Here is a 12,500-nt window from a genome sequence, read left to right as displayed (position 1 = left end):
TTCTGAAATCCATACTCGATTATTTAATGCGCACAGAATGAAATTTGATACTTTGGGAGGATTTAGTCATTTGAATCCCAGTTGCTCTTTAATGTTAACTAAACCTTTTTATTCATAGAAATAGCTTTAGAACAGAACTCCTGGAATTCTCATTATCACCTTTCATAGATAGGTTGTATATGCACCACTAAAATTTCCATCCTGACGAAAATTCTTTATTACTTTCAAACTATCCCGGGATCTGTCTGGCCCCATTCCAGATATATTACAAATCTGCCGAGCCTACTAGACAAATTTATTTAGAAAGACAAAAAGCAAAGATGAAACAACCAAGTTATGTTTAATATTAGGTATAGGGGAGGCTTAGGTACACCAAACTCGTTACTTTATTATTATGCAATGCACCTAGGGAGGATATTACATTGGTATTGTGGAATCAACAGTAAGGAATAAGAATAACCTCACTCAGAATAAAAGGTTGGGGAACCAGTGATGGTTAGATAAACAACATAGAAAAAACATCTGATCTAAGAGACCCTATCAATCTGGGATAAAATAATCTATTTGAAAGCACAAATCTCCGTTATCCCATCCCCCTTAATGCCTTTACTAAACAACCCCCTTCTACCCTTTGGATTAACACTAACACCAATAGGACTCAATGGTTCACTCACCAACATACCACTCTACCTTATTTTGTGTGATGATGGTTTAAAGGACTTTAATGCTATCAAGGTGGACTTCCTATTTCCATTCAATCATTGGTTATCATATTTTCAGGTAAGGAACTTCATTGCAACACATCTAGATAAAAAGTACTTTGGTAGTCCTTTAACCTCCTTCGAGAATCTATGCCTTATTAATTGCCCTGCCTGTGGAATTCTATAAATCTGCTACAAATTGCTAACATTAAGATGGTATCATAATAATCCCTCTTATGGGAAGAAGATCTGAACAATCCATGATAAAGACATGCTATGCATAAATCCTCAGTGTCCACAACAACTGTAGAAACCAATATCAAATTTATCACACAGTGGTACCTTACTCCAAAGAGATTCATATCTACCCAATGTGCTCAGACAGGTGTTTGAGAGGTTGTGGCGAGGAGGCTACAAATCTGGTGAGAATGTACAATCCTTAAGACTTATTGGTCTTTGGTGATTGATGCTATGCAAATGGTAGTCGCATGCCCACTCCAACATAATGTTATAACCATTCTCATACAAGAGAATATCCAGATCCCTTGTAGATTGAAACACTCTTTAAACTAATGTTGAACTACGCTAATGCCTTTAATACCTAGATATTGGAATAGAACAGAAGTATCCTCTCTCTCTGAGTGGATAAATCGGGCATCCTATACTCTTTGCTTACAAAGCGTCCATTAAAATTGAATGGAAAGAGAGATTTCTTTTTGGCTTTGGAGCTCTACTGGATCCAATGCCAAAACTCTAAAATATAAATACAACATTATACATTAAACAAATATGTCAGTCAAAGGCTGACAGTTATGTACACATGTGTAGCACTCACATTCCTTAGGGCCTATTGAATAGATTAGTTATCAGGTAAATTGAAGGAGGGGAAACCTTCAAATTAAAATATAACCTTTATTAGGATAATTAAAAATAATTCACATACACACGAAAAACAACTCTGAAAACACAGGTGGTGGTGGGTTATATGTATATTGATGCACAAAAACAGTGTTTTCCACTTCAATATTGGTACAGAGTATACATAGTATCATAAATTTGACCTTGGATATAGATTTTAATCCATAGTCAGAGTATATATCATGTATTAGGGGTACAGATATGTAGGTCCTGGGAGTCTCAAAAGAGAGTAAATTCAGATCTAGGATGCAATTAGATATTGTATGTATACAAAGGTAGCAATATATTCTCAAGTGGCTGTGTCTATATATTACTGGTATCTTTAATGGGTTGCTTTAAGGAGCTGCCCTCAAGCTAGCTGTCGCTATTAGGATGTGCCATATGTTGAATAATACTGCTTGATGCAGCTTGTTAGATATTATGAGTGATTATACTATTAAATTGAACCGGTAACTTGTGGTTTACAAAGACCTAAGATGTGTTACTGGTCTAGTTGTAAATTGCCTTTGGTAACCACTGATGTGGAAAAGAATAATGAAAGTTTCAATCTATATATATATCTTGTATATATTTACATCCGTCGCATTTATACCAGGGTACAAATTTAGTGGATAATGGAATAGTTTGTATACAAGTTCAGGTTGTTATTCTATACGTTAATCCAGTGATATAAACTTAGAATGCTATTGTAACACTATCGTTACATACATGTAACATCAATATAATTAATCGTCATAAAATGTTATTCGTATAGTATCAACCTTAGGTTATATCTTGTATGTATAGATAATTGTATCCACCATATGTGCACAGTTGAACCTGATTATTAAATGCTAGTTACAACCTAAGGCAGAACACTGGGAGGTCAGTGATATACTTGCAATGCCCCAATTATCGGCTAATTCCCTTTGTAAAATGCTTATAAAGCTGCTAACACTCAGCATATAGGAATAATAATAATCACATCCTGTAATTTAAACCACAGTTCATTTGAAGTAGACACAGTGGGGTCTAATGTCCTTATGTATATTCCACCTGCTACGATACTACCAGTATAATATTACCATGGGTCTGTATACATCTCCCCATATATAAGTAGAAACAACTGTAAAATGAATATGCTTAAAGTCAAGTGAAGTGAATTATAATAAAACTTATAAAACAAATATTATCTCTCAAAGACACCCAGGGATGCCAATTGTAGTGGTTCACACCTTATTCACTCATAGGGGCCCATTTATCAAGCTCCATATCGAGCTCGAGGGCCCGTGTTTCTGGTGAGCCTTCAGGCTCGCCAGAAACAGCAGTTATGAAGCTGCGGCCTAATGAAGCAGCGGCATCGGGTTGATTGACACCCCATGCTGGCGGCAGATTAGCCGTGAATCTGCAGGGGGCGGCATTGCACAAGCAGCTCACAAGAGCTGCTGGTGCAATTCTGAATACGGAGAGTGTATTGCTCTCCGCATTCAATGAGGTCTGGCGGACCTGATCCTTACTGTCAGATCAGGTCCACCAGACCTTTGATAAATATCCCCCATAAGGTCTTAAAGCACAGTTATATTAAAATATGATTTCCAAGCACTGACCTTTAAATATTATATCAGTGAAACAGGTCTCATTTGTTATAAATAAAGTACCTGAGTACAATAATAAGAAATGGTATTGAGAGAGAAATATTGTTTAAAAATAAATTTTTATTATGCAAAAAAATTAGCTTACAGAAGTAATAACAAATTAAATTAATTTAAATCCAAAATACACACAGAGTTAAAGTTAAGTTTGCTTTTAATAACAATAGTTTACATACCACTCAAAATGACTTCCAGCAGCCAAATCTTATCCTTTGAGATGCTCTATAACATCCTGTCAGTCACCTGCCTTTTGTTTTGTTTATCACAAGGTGGTTTTGGCATCATTATAACATCAATAAAACTTGTCTAACTTTTTCTAGCATAAGCAATTTGTACATAGCCTTGAAAATTTGTTATACAAGTTTTAACATATGCAGTTAAATTATTGCAATGAGCATCCATTTTAGAATCTACTAATTCAAGGTTGAATAAATCTCCATTTTAGTTTTCACTACAGAAAATCATATAACATCATTTGTTATTATTTTAATTCCACTAAACATAGTTATAAATCTTATATATTGTAGAAGAACTTTATTTAAACATATATTTGAATATTGTTATACAGTTATAAATCTTATATATTGCAGAATATATTTGAATATTGTTATACAGTTATAAATCTTATATATTGCAGAAGAACTTTATTTAAACATATATTTGAATATTGTTATACAGTTATAAATCTTATATATTGCAGAAGAACTTTATTTAAACATATATTTGAATATTGTTATACAGTTATAAATCTTATATATTTGAATATTGCAGGATAAGCATATGAAAGATTTAAAAACATCCTTTTTTAATAGGATACTGTATATATGTAAGTTTACACTCCTTTATATATATATATAGGAGATGTATATGAAAGAGTTAACTCATTTATATATAGAATATTTATGAAAGATTACACTCCTTTATCTATCTATCTATCTATCTATCTATCTATCTATCTATCTATCTGGTTCTTGTAAAGTGCGGCTATTCAACCGTAAGGGTCTCAAGAGTTGCAGTTCAGTCGAAGAGCCAGGTCTTGAGGTCCTTTCTGAACTTAGTTAGGACAGTATCTTGTCTGAGGTGCAGCGGGAGGGTGTTCCAAATCTTGGCTGCCAGGTGAGAGAAGGATCTGCCTCCTGCTGTGGTTTTTCTTATGCGGGGGATGACTGCGAGGGCTTGGTCGGCCGATCGAAGTTGTCTGGCGGGGGTGTAGAAGGTAACGTGGTGGTTCAAGTATTTGGGACCGATGTTGTGGAGGGCCTTGAAGGCATGGGTGAGAAGCTTGAAGGCTATTCTTTTGTTGATGGGGAGCCAGTGCAGGTCCCGCAGGTGTTTGGTGATCTGGCATTGATGAGGGATGTCGAGGATTAGTCTGGCTGAGGCGTTCTGGAAGTGCTGTAGTCTCTTTTGGAGCTTGATGGTGGAGCTGGCGTAGAGTGCGTTGCCATAGTCCAGTTGGCTGCTGATGAGGGCGTGGATGACAGTCTTCCTGGTCTCGGTTGGGATCCATTTGAAGATCTTTCGTAGCAGGTGAAGTGTGTGGAAGCATGAAGAGGAGACGGCGTTGATTTGTTGGTCCATAGAGAGCGATGAGTCCAGGATGACGCCTAGACTTCGTGCATGGTCGTGGAGGTTGGAGGGTGTCTAAGGGCTGTGGGCCACCAGGAGTTATTCCAGGCGGACTTCAGTCTTGTCTGTGTTCAGCTTTAGGCAGTTGTAGCTCATCCAGGTGGTGACTGCTGTCAGGCCTTCGTGGATGTTTCTCTTGGCAGGGTGGGGTCCCTGGTGAGTGAGATGATTAGCTGGGTGTCGTCGGCATAGGAGACGATGTTGAGGTCGTGTTGTTGGGCGATTGCGGCGAGAGGGCCATGTAGATGTTGAATAGGGTGTGGCTCAGCGAAGAGCCTTGGGGTACACCACAGCTGATTTCTGTGGGCTTGGAGGTGAAGGGTGGGAGTCTAACTTTCTAGGTTCTGCTGATGAGGAAGGAGGTGATCCATTCCAGGGCTTCGTCGCATATGCCGGCATCATGTAGGCGGGTGCTGAGGGTGAGGTGGGAGACACTGTCGAATGCTGCTGAGAGGTCTAGGAGAATGAGGGCGGCGGTCTCTCCTCGGTCGAGTAGGGTGAGGATGTCATCTGTGGTGGCAAGGAGGGCGGTCTCGGTGCTGTGGTTGCTCCTGAAACCAGATTGGGAGGGGTCCAGGGTGTTTTTGGACTCAATGTAGTCAACGAGTTGCGCGTTGATGGACTTCTCGATGACTTTGGCCGCAAAAAAGAGAGAGATTTGGCGGTAGTTCTTCAGATCATTAGGGTCAGCGGTGGGTATTTCAGTAGGGGTTTTATTTCTGCATGCTTCCAATCATCCCGGAAAGTGCCGGTTTTGATGGAGCAGTTGATGGTGCTGCAGAGCTCGGGGGCGATGGTGTAACCCACTTTGTTGAATATGTGATGCGGGCATGGGTTTGAGGGTGCTCCAGAGTGGATCGATCTCATGATTCTGATGGTGTCCTCTGTGGTAAGGGGGCTCTAGATGGTCCGTGGGGGGTAGGCGGTGGTGTATTTGGGTGAGGTATCAGTGGGAGTTGGTGTGTAGGCAGTGGTGGGTGAGTTCTGTGGTGCAAAGCTGTCATAGATGTCGACGATCTTGCGGTGGAAGTACATTGCTAGGTTATCGCAGAGGTCCTGGGAGGGCAGGATGTCGTTGGTGTCGCTGTTGGGATTGGAGAATTCCTTGATGACTGTGAATAGCTCCTTGCTGTTGTGGACGTTGGCATTGATTCTATCTTGGATGGCTGTTTTCTTGGTGGTTTTGATGAGGTGGTGGTGGGTATAGATGGCTTCTTTGTAGGCTGTTTTATTCACAGGAGTCTTGCTGAATCTCCAGGTCCTTTCCAATCACCTGCAGTGGCGTTTGGACTCCTGGAGGGCTGTGGTGAATCAACTAGCCTTGTTGGTGGGTTGACGGTTGGACGGTTTCTTGAGAGGGGCAAGGGTGTTGGCGCAGTCTGTGAACCAGTGGTGGAGTTTGCAGGCGGAGGAGTTAGCATCTGTGGAGGTATCTGGGGGGAACTTGTTCAGGGTGGAGTGCAGTTGGTCTTTGGTGATGTTTCTGTGGGGCGGGTGGTGCTGCCGGAGGTGTGTGGTGTGTTTGTTGAAGGAAAAGTGTATGCAATGGTGGTCGGTCCAATGGAGTTCGGTGATGTGGTTGACTGAGATTTGGTTGCCTGCAGAGAAGATAGGGTCGAGGGTGTGTCCAGCTAAGTGGGTTGGGAAGTTGGTGAGTTGCTTCATTCCGATGGTTCCAAGGTTTTCTAAGAGGTTGGTGGTGTTGTGGTCATTGGGGTTGTCTAGGTGGAAGTTGAGGTCACCAAGGAGGATGTAGTCTGTTGAGGCGAGGGCGTGGGGTGCGATGAGGTCGGTGAGTCACAGAAGGTAGGACGAGGTCCGGCAGGTCTGTAGATGAGGGTGGTGTTGGGACTGACCTGGATCTTGAAGTGTAGGTGTTCCAAGCCTGGTGAGTGGTAGTCGGAGCTGGTTGTGACATGGAGGGTGTGTTTGTGGACAATGGTGATGCCTCCTCCGGGTCGGTTGCAGCAGTCCTTGTGGTAGATCTTGTATCCATTGGGGATGGTGATGGCGATGTCAGGCATTGATATGGGGTTCAGCCAGGTTTCAGTGAGGAAGGCAACGTCTGGGGAGGTGGAGTCGAGCAGGTTCCAGATTTCGACAGCATGCTTGTGGACGGAGCGGGTGTTGAGGAGGATGCAGTTGAGGTGGTTGCGGTTGTTTTTGTGTGAGGTGACTGGCGGGTTAGTGGTTTGGAGGGAGGAGAAGGAGCAGTTGGGCCCTATGGTGTTCGTCAGGGATGCATGGTGGCAGGCAGATGATCTACCGGTGTTGAGATGGAGGAGGGTGTTGGCGTTATAGTGGCGGCAGTTGTAGGAGCCAGGGTTCGTGGTGCTGGGCATGGTCCAGGCACGGATGGGTGCTGACGGGCTTGCCTTTGGCGCACCAGCGCTGCGGCCACTGTGCAGTCGCGCACTGACCGCCATTAAATAGATGCCGGGAGGTGGGAGGGCTGGGAGGCGGGGGGGCAGGGCAGTGGCTGTAGAAAGAAAGTTAAGAAAGGGAGTTACCTGTGCTGTGTTGGGGTGCGGGGGGCAGGGCAGTGGCTGTGGCATGGGAGAGACAAGCAGGAGGAGAGCAGGCAGGAAGAAGCTGCTGTCTCAAACTAAGGCAGCAGCGACCTCCATTAAATAGGTGCCGGGAGGTGGGAGGGCTGTGAGGCTGGGGGGCGGGGCAGTGGCTGTAGAAAGAAAGTTAAGAAAGGGAGTTACCTGTGCTGTGTTGGGAGGCGGGGGGCAGAGCAGTGGCTTTGGCATGGGAGAGACAAGCAGGAGGAGAGCAGGCAGGAAGAAGCTCCTGTATGTATAGGAGAGGTTACATTCATTTATAGTGAGTGTCTTTCTGAAAGAATGTATTTCTTACTGTTGATATAGTTTTTAATCAAACATTTTATAGCAATTTTAATATGCAAATTAGCACAGTCTTAGCTAAAACATTGACATAGCAGCTTTTATTCAGACAAGCATACTATGAACAAACGTTATTGCAAAGTTAAGCACTGTGTTAGCTAAAATTACATATACAAATACAAGTGTAGCACTGGGTTAATCAAATCCGGCCACACAATAAAGCGATAATTTTTGTACTTAGTGCTGCCTTGTCCTACTTTGGTTAGCTTTGTGTTTTATAGCTAGCCCTGCTCTTGTCTAGGTGTGTCTATTTTGGCTGGGACTGCATGCACATGTACATTCGCTATATATATTTAAAATACCATGCTCACCCTATTGTATGGATGTTTTTTGTAAATATATCACAATTTATTTGGTAAAGTACACAATAAAAATTAAAACAAAATCACGGAAATATATAAAATCACAGAAATATAAAAAATTTAAATAAAAACAGTTAATAAGCCTTATCGAGTTCAAATCCAATATAATGTATTCAGGTGAGCAGCAGATTCCAGAGAAGCCTGTAGTGAGACAAAGGGAACTTGTCAAAAGTACAACCAAGTTTTTTATTTAGGTTTAAATCCTTACACCATGAGGAAGTGATTCACAAATAGATCCACTCTTATGAGATTATCTCCATTCTATGACTCCCTGTCTGCAGATACTGTGGCAATCTGGAATGCTGCTTAGTGTTTTAATGTAGCAGTTTGTAACTACCGACAATAACTCACGGCAGAAACCTCAAGGCGCATCTAACTACGGAAGCCCACATAGGGCAAAAGAGCAACGCATTTCGGCTGGATGCCTTTCTCAAGCTTATTATAAATTCATAATATATTCTGCTAAAATAGATAGATGAAATAAATAATATATTTAAAATATCAAGACAATAAATATATTTTAAACCTTAGCAAACAATCTAAAAAGAATCTAAAAGAAACCTATATTCAACAGATGGGATAAGAAGTTCTATACCAATATTAAATTAAATTAAAAAACAGCCTATCTCTAATTCTTGGTTTAAACCATTAGGAGTGAGAGTTCCTAATTCAAAAATCCTCTTACTTTCTAACCTCAACCTAACCTATGTTTTTAAGTCCCTCTCCAATTTTTCTTTACCTTTGCAATCCCTGTATATGAAAGATTATTTGTATTGGCATTTTTAGAATCAAAAAATGTTTGGGAACAGCTAGCTCTTTATTTCTTTCCTGCTCGTGATTTTCTAAGGAAAGAATGTGTTTCCGTTATTCTACTTTCTCGGAGCACACAAACATGTATTTGTGAGAAGGGGCCACTTTCCCTGGGTTCCTATGCACCTATTGGCATGCAGGGGCCATTTTCCCAGGGTAACTGGGTACATATTGGAGAACAAAGGTCACTTTCCTTAAAGGGACAGTCTACTTGAAAAAGTTTATTTTTCGAAAAAGATAATCTCTTTACTACCCTGTGTTGCATAACCAACACTGTTATATTAATACCATTTTTACCTGTGAGATTACCTTGCATCCTCCTCAGACTGCCCCCCTTATCTCAGTTCTTTTGGCAGACTTACATTCTAGCCAATCAGTGCTGATTCATAAATAACTCCACTGGAGTGAGCACAATATTATCTACATAGCACACATGAAATAGCGCTGTCTAGCTGTGAAAAACTATCAAAATACAATGTGATAAGAAACAGCCTTCAAAGGCTTAGTAATTAGCAAATTAGCCTACTTAGGTTTAGCTTTCAATAAAGAATACCATGAGAACAAAGCAAATTTGATAAAAGTAAATTGGAAAGTTGTTTTAAAGTGCATGCTATATCTGAATCATAATAATTTTGACTGGCCTATCCCTTTAAGGGTTCATAAATGGCTATTGCCTAGTAGGGCCCACTTTCTTTGGGTCCCTTGGCCCATATGCCCATATTCCCAGAGTGCTTGGATATCTATTGGTGAGCAGCGGCTTCTAGGCACCTATTGGCCAGCAGGGGCCACTTTCCTGGGGTGACTGCTACTGATGAGCAGGGGCCACTTTCCTGATAAATTCACAGTTATCATTGTGACCTTTCATAATGTGTGCATCTTCTTCCCATACGAAAATGCAGTATACACCTCTTTTAACGAGACACCCTGTTCTCAGAATAAAAAGTGGCTTTAGATAATTACACCTGGGACATAGAAGTACTGGTGAGCATTCTTAAATAATCTTGACAGCCCAGAGACCTTTAGCTATTCATGTCCAGAAAGGGAGAGGGAGAGAGCATGCAATAGTGAACTTTCCAGTTTACTCCTATTATCAAATTTGTTTTGTGCTCTTGGTATCCTTTTTGAAGAATAGACTCAGGAACAGAAATTAAGTACTGTGAGCTAGCTGAAAACATCTGGTGAGCCAAAGACAAGGGGCATATATGTGCAGCCACCAATCACAAGCTAAACCCAGTAGTGCATTGATGCTCCTAAGCCTACCTAGGTATTCTCTTCAATATAGGATATCCTGAGAACATAGCATTCAACAGAAGTACTATTATTCAATACAACATAGTGCAACAAGGCAAGGATATAAACAAAAAAGACCAATGTGGACAAAGGGAAGTGGCTCAGGTGCTTGATTGTAGAGGATCACATGAAGTTGTGCGTGGACAAAAATAAAATAATATAGTGAAGTATGTAGGATCAAATAATCCAACCCCATAGGGAACAATACTCACATTAAGGAGAGCTATAACTAAGCTCTTAGTGATGGTGCGGGTAGGTATAAAGCTCCACGGCTCACAAGGATACTCCCAGGATACAATGAATAAAATGTATTTATTTAAAAACAAGGACAATGAAACAGACTTAGTATTTAGTATTAGTCAGGTAAGATATAGGCATATATCTGACCATTAAGAGTGAACGGCCTGGATGAGCACTATATACTGAATAGTGCTAGATAAGCAAGCTGGATTTTATCAGTCACCAGCTGACTGACACCTCTGGTGCACACCCTCAGGTTTCTAGAAGGTCCGATCTATTTCAACCTTCTCGTGATCCACCTTCTCAGCATGTCTTTGGTTGGAGGTGTGATCTCTAATAGCTGTTGACTGCAACAGGAGCAATAAAAAGTATATACTGTGCCATAGCCGCTTGAATTAACAGGTAACAAAAACTAAAATAAAACATTGATTAAATAAAAAATTCTTAAAAATGGAAACATATGTAGCGAGTTTCTAAGCTTTAATCAAGCCATTTCCTCATACATCATAATTTGTTAGATGTTATGATGTTCCTTATGTTTTTTGCACCAAAGAGTTCAGTAACTATAGTAACTTCATTGGAAACAAATGTGAACATATTCAATTATATGGATATGGAATATTAAAGGGACAGTAAACCTACCAAATAGTGTTATATAATTCTGCACATTAGCTTAGCGCCAACTTTCTAAAGCAAAGGACTTCAGAGATATTTTGCTACGAAAATTAATTTTACAGAATGCCGCATCTGGTTTCATTCAGTTTAATGGCACAATCGGGTGCGCTGTGACTAGACAGCGTGCCCGCGATGTGTTCAGGAAAAACAGACCAGCTGAGTAGAGCCAGGAGCAGTGCTCTGTAAAATTCATTTTTGTAAATAAAATATCTCAGAAGTCCTTTGCTTTAGAAAGCTGGTGCTAAGCTACTGTTATATAATTGTGCACTACGGACAGAGTTATAAAACATTATTTGGTAGGTTTACTGTCGCTTTAATCACATCTTACAATGATGTATAATGGCACCACCCAAACAACCCCCCCAAAATAAAAAAAAAACAAACTCTAAAGAAAACTAAGCTACCCATTGCCCTTAAAAGGGCTTTCAGCTCTTTTTCCTGCCTTTAAAAGGGCATTCAGCTCTTTTTAAGAAATGCACAAATCCTAATCTAAAAAAAAAAAAACACCAAAAAAAAACCTTAAAAAAAACTAACACTAACTCCTCTTTAGGTACTCACAGTAGCTGAAGTCCCGCTTGAACGATCTTCATCCCGGCGGCTCAACCTTCATCCAGGCGGCTCCATCTTCATCCATCGCAGGACTGGCATCTTCTTCATCCCTGCGGAGGCGGAGTGGTAGATGCGCGGAGGTCCAGGCGGAGGTCCATAAATCAAATGTGGAGTACCATTGCATTCCTATTGGCTGAAAAATTTAAATCAGCCAATAGGAATTAGAGCTGCTAAAATCCTATTGGCTGTTCAAATCAGCCAATAGGATGAGAGCTACTGAAATTCTATTGACTACTCAAATCAGCTAATAGAATTTCAGTAGCTCTCATGGCTATATAAACCAAAAGCCATAAACAGACTTTCAATGTGCAATTTTCCTAAAAATGAATAAACCATATAAATACTTTATTTTATACTTCATTTAAATATATGTATATGCAATATATTATGTATTATCCTAAGAAAATATATTAATTATGCCTATTATTCATCTAGTCAGTGATTGGAAAAAAAAGTATGAAAATTTGCAGTGATTTAGAGGAGTCAATATTGCGGCTATGGTAGGAGGTTATTTCATGTCGGATGGAGTCGGATGAAATGTATTAAAAAGTCATGTGCTGTGAGAGAAGTGTTAATGGGAGAAGAGCATGTCAAATGTGTGTGTCATGGTTGGGGTGCTAGTAGCATGTCAGATGTGTGTGTCATGGTTGGGGTGCTAGTAGCATGTCAGATGTGTGTGTCATGGTTGGGGATGCTAATAGTATGTAAGATGTGTGTGTCATGGTT

The 12,500-nt window shown here is 40.6% G+C and overlaps 1 protein-coding gene across 1 annotated transcript in view; it reads left to right on the top strand.

The window, feature by feature from the left end:
* Positions 1-12,122, top strand: part of LOC128654298 (retinol dehydrogenase 7) — a 120,760-nt gene extending 108,638 nt beyond the window's left edge. The window contains exon 6 of the mRNA XM_053708159.1: positions 11,716-12,122. The gene's annotated coding sequence lies outside the window, so the exon portion shown is untranslated. The remainder of the gene's footprint in view (positions 1-11,715) is intronic.
* Positions 12,123-12,500: the final 378 nt, after the last annotated feature.

Source organism: Bombina bombina, chromosome 3 (genome assembly GCF_027579735.1).
Source record: "Bombina bombina isolate aBomBom1 chromosome 3, aBomBom1.pri, whole genome shotgun sequence".
In the NCBI taxonomy this organism is placed as follows: Eukaryota; Metazoa; Chordata; class Amphibia; order Anura; family Bombinatoridae; genus Bombina; species Bombina bombina.
The sequence above is the reverse complement of the archived record's forward strand: the minus strand, read 5'-3'. Positions and strand labels throughout refer to the sequence as shown.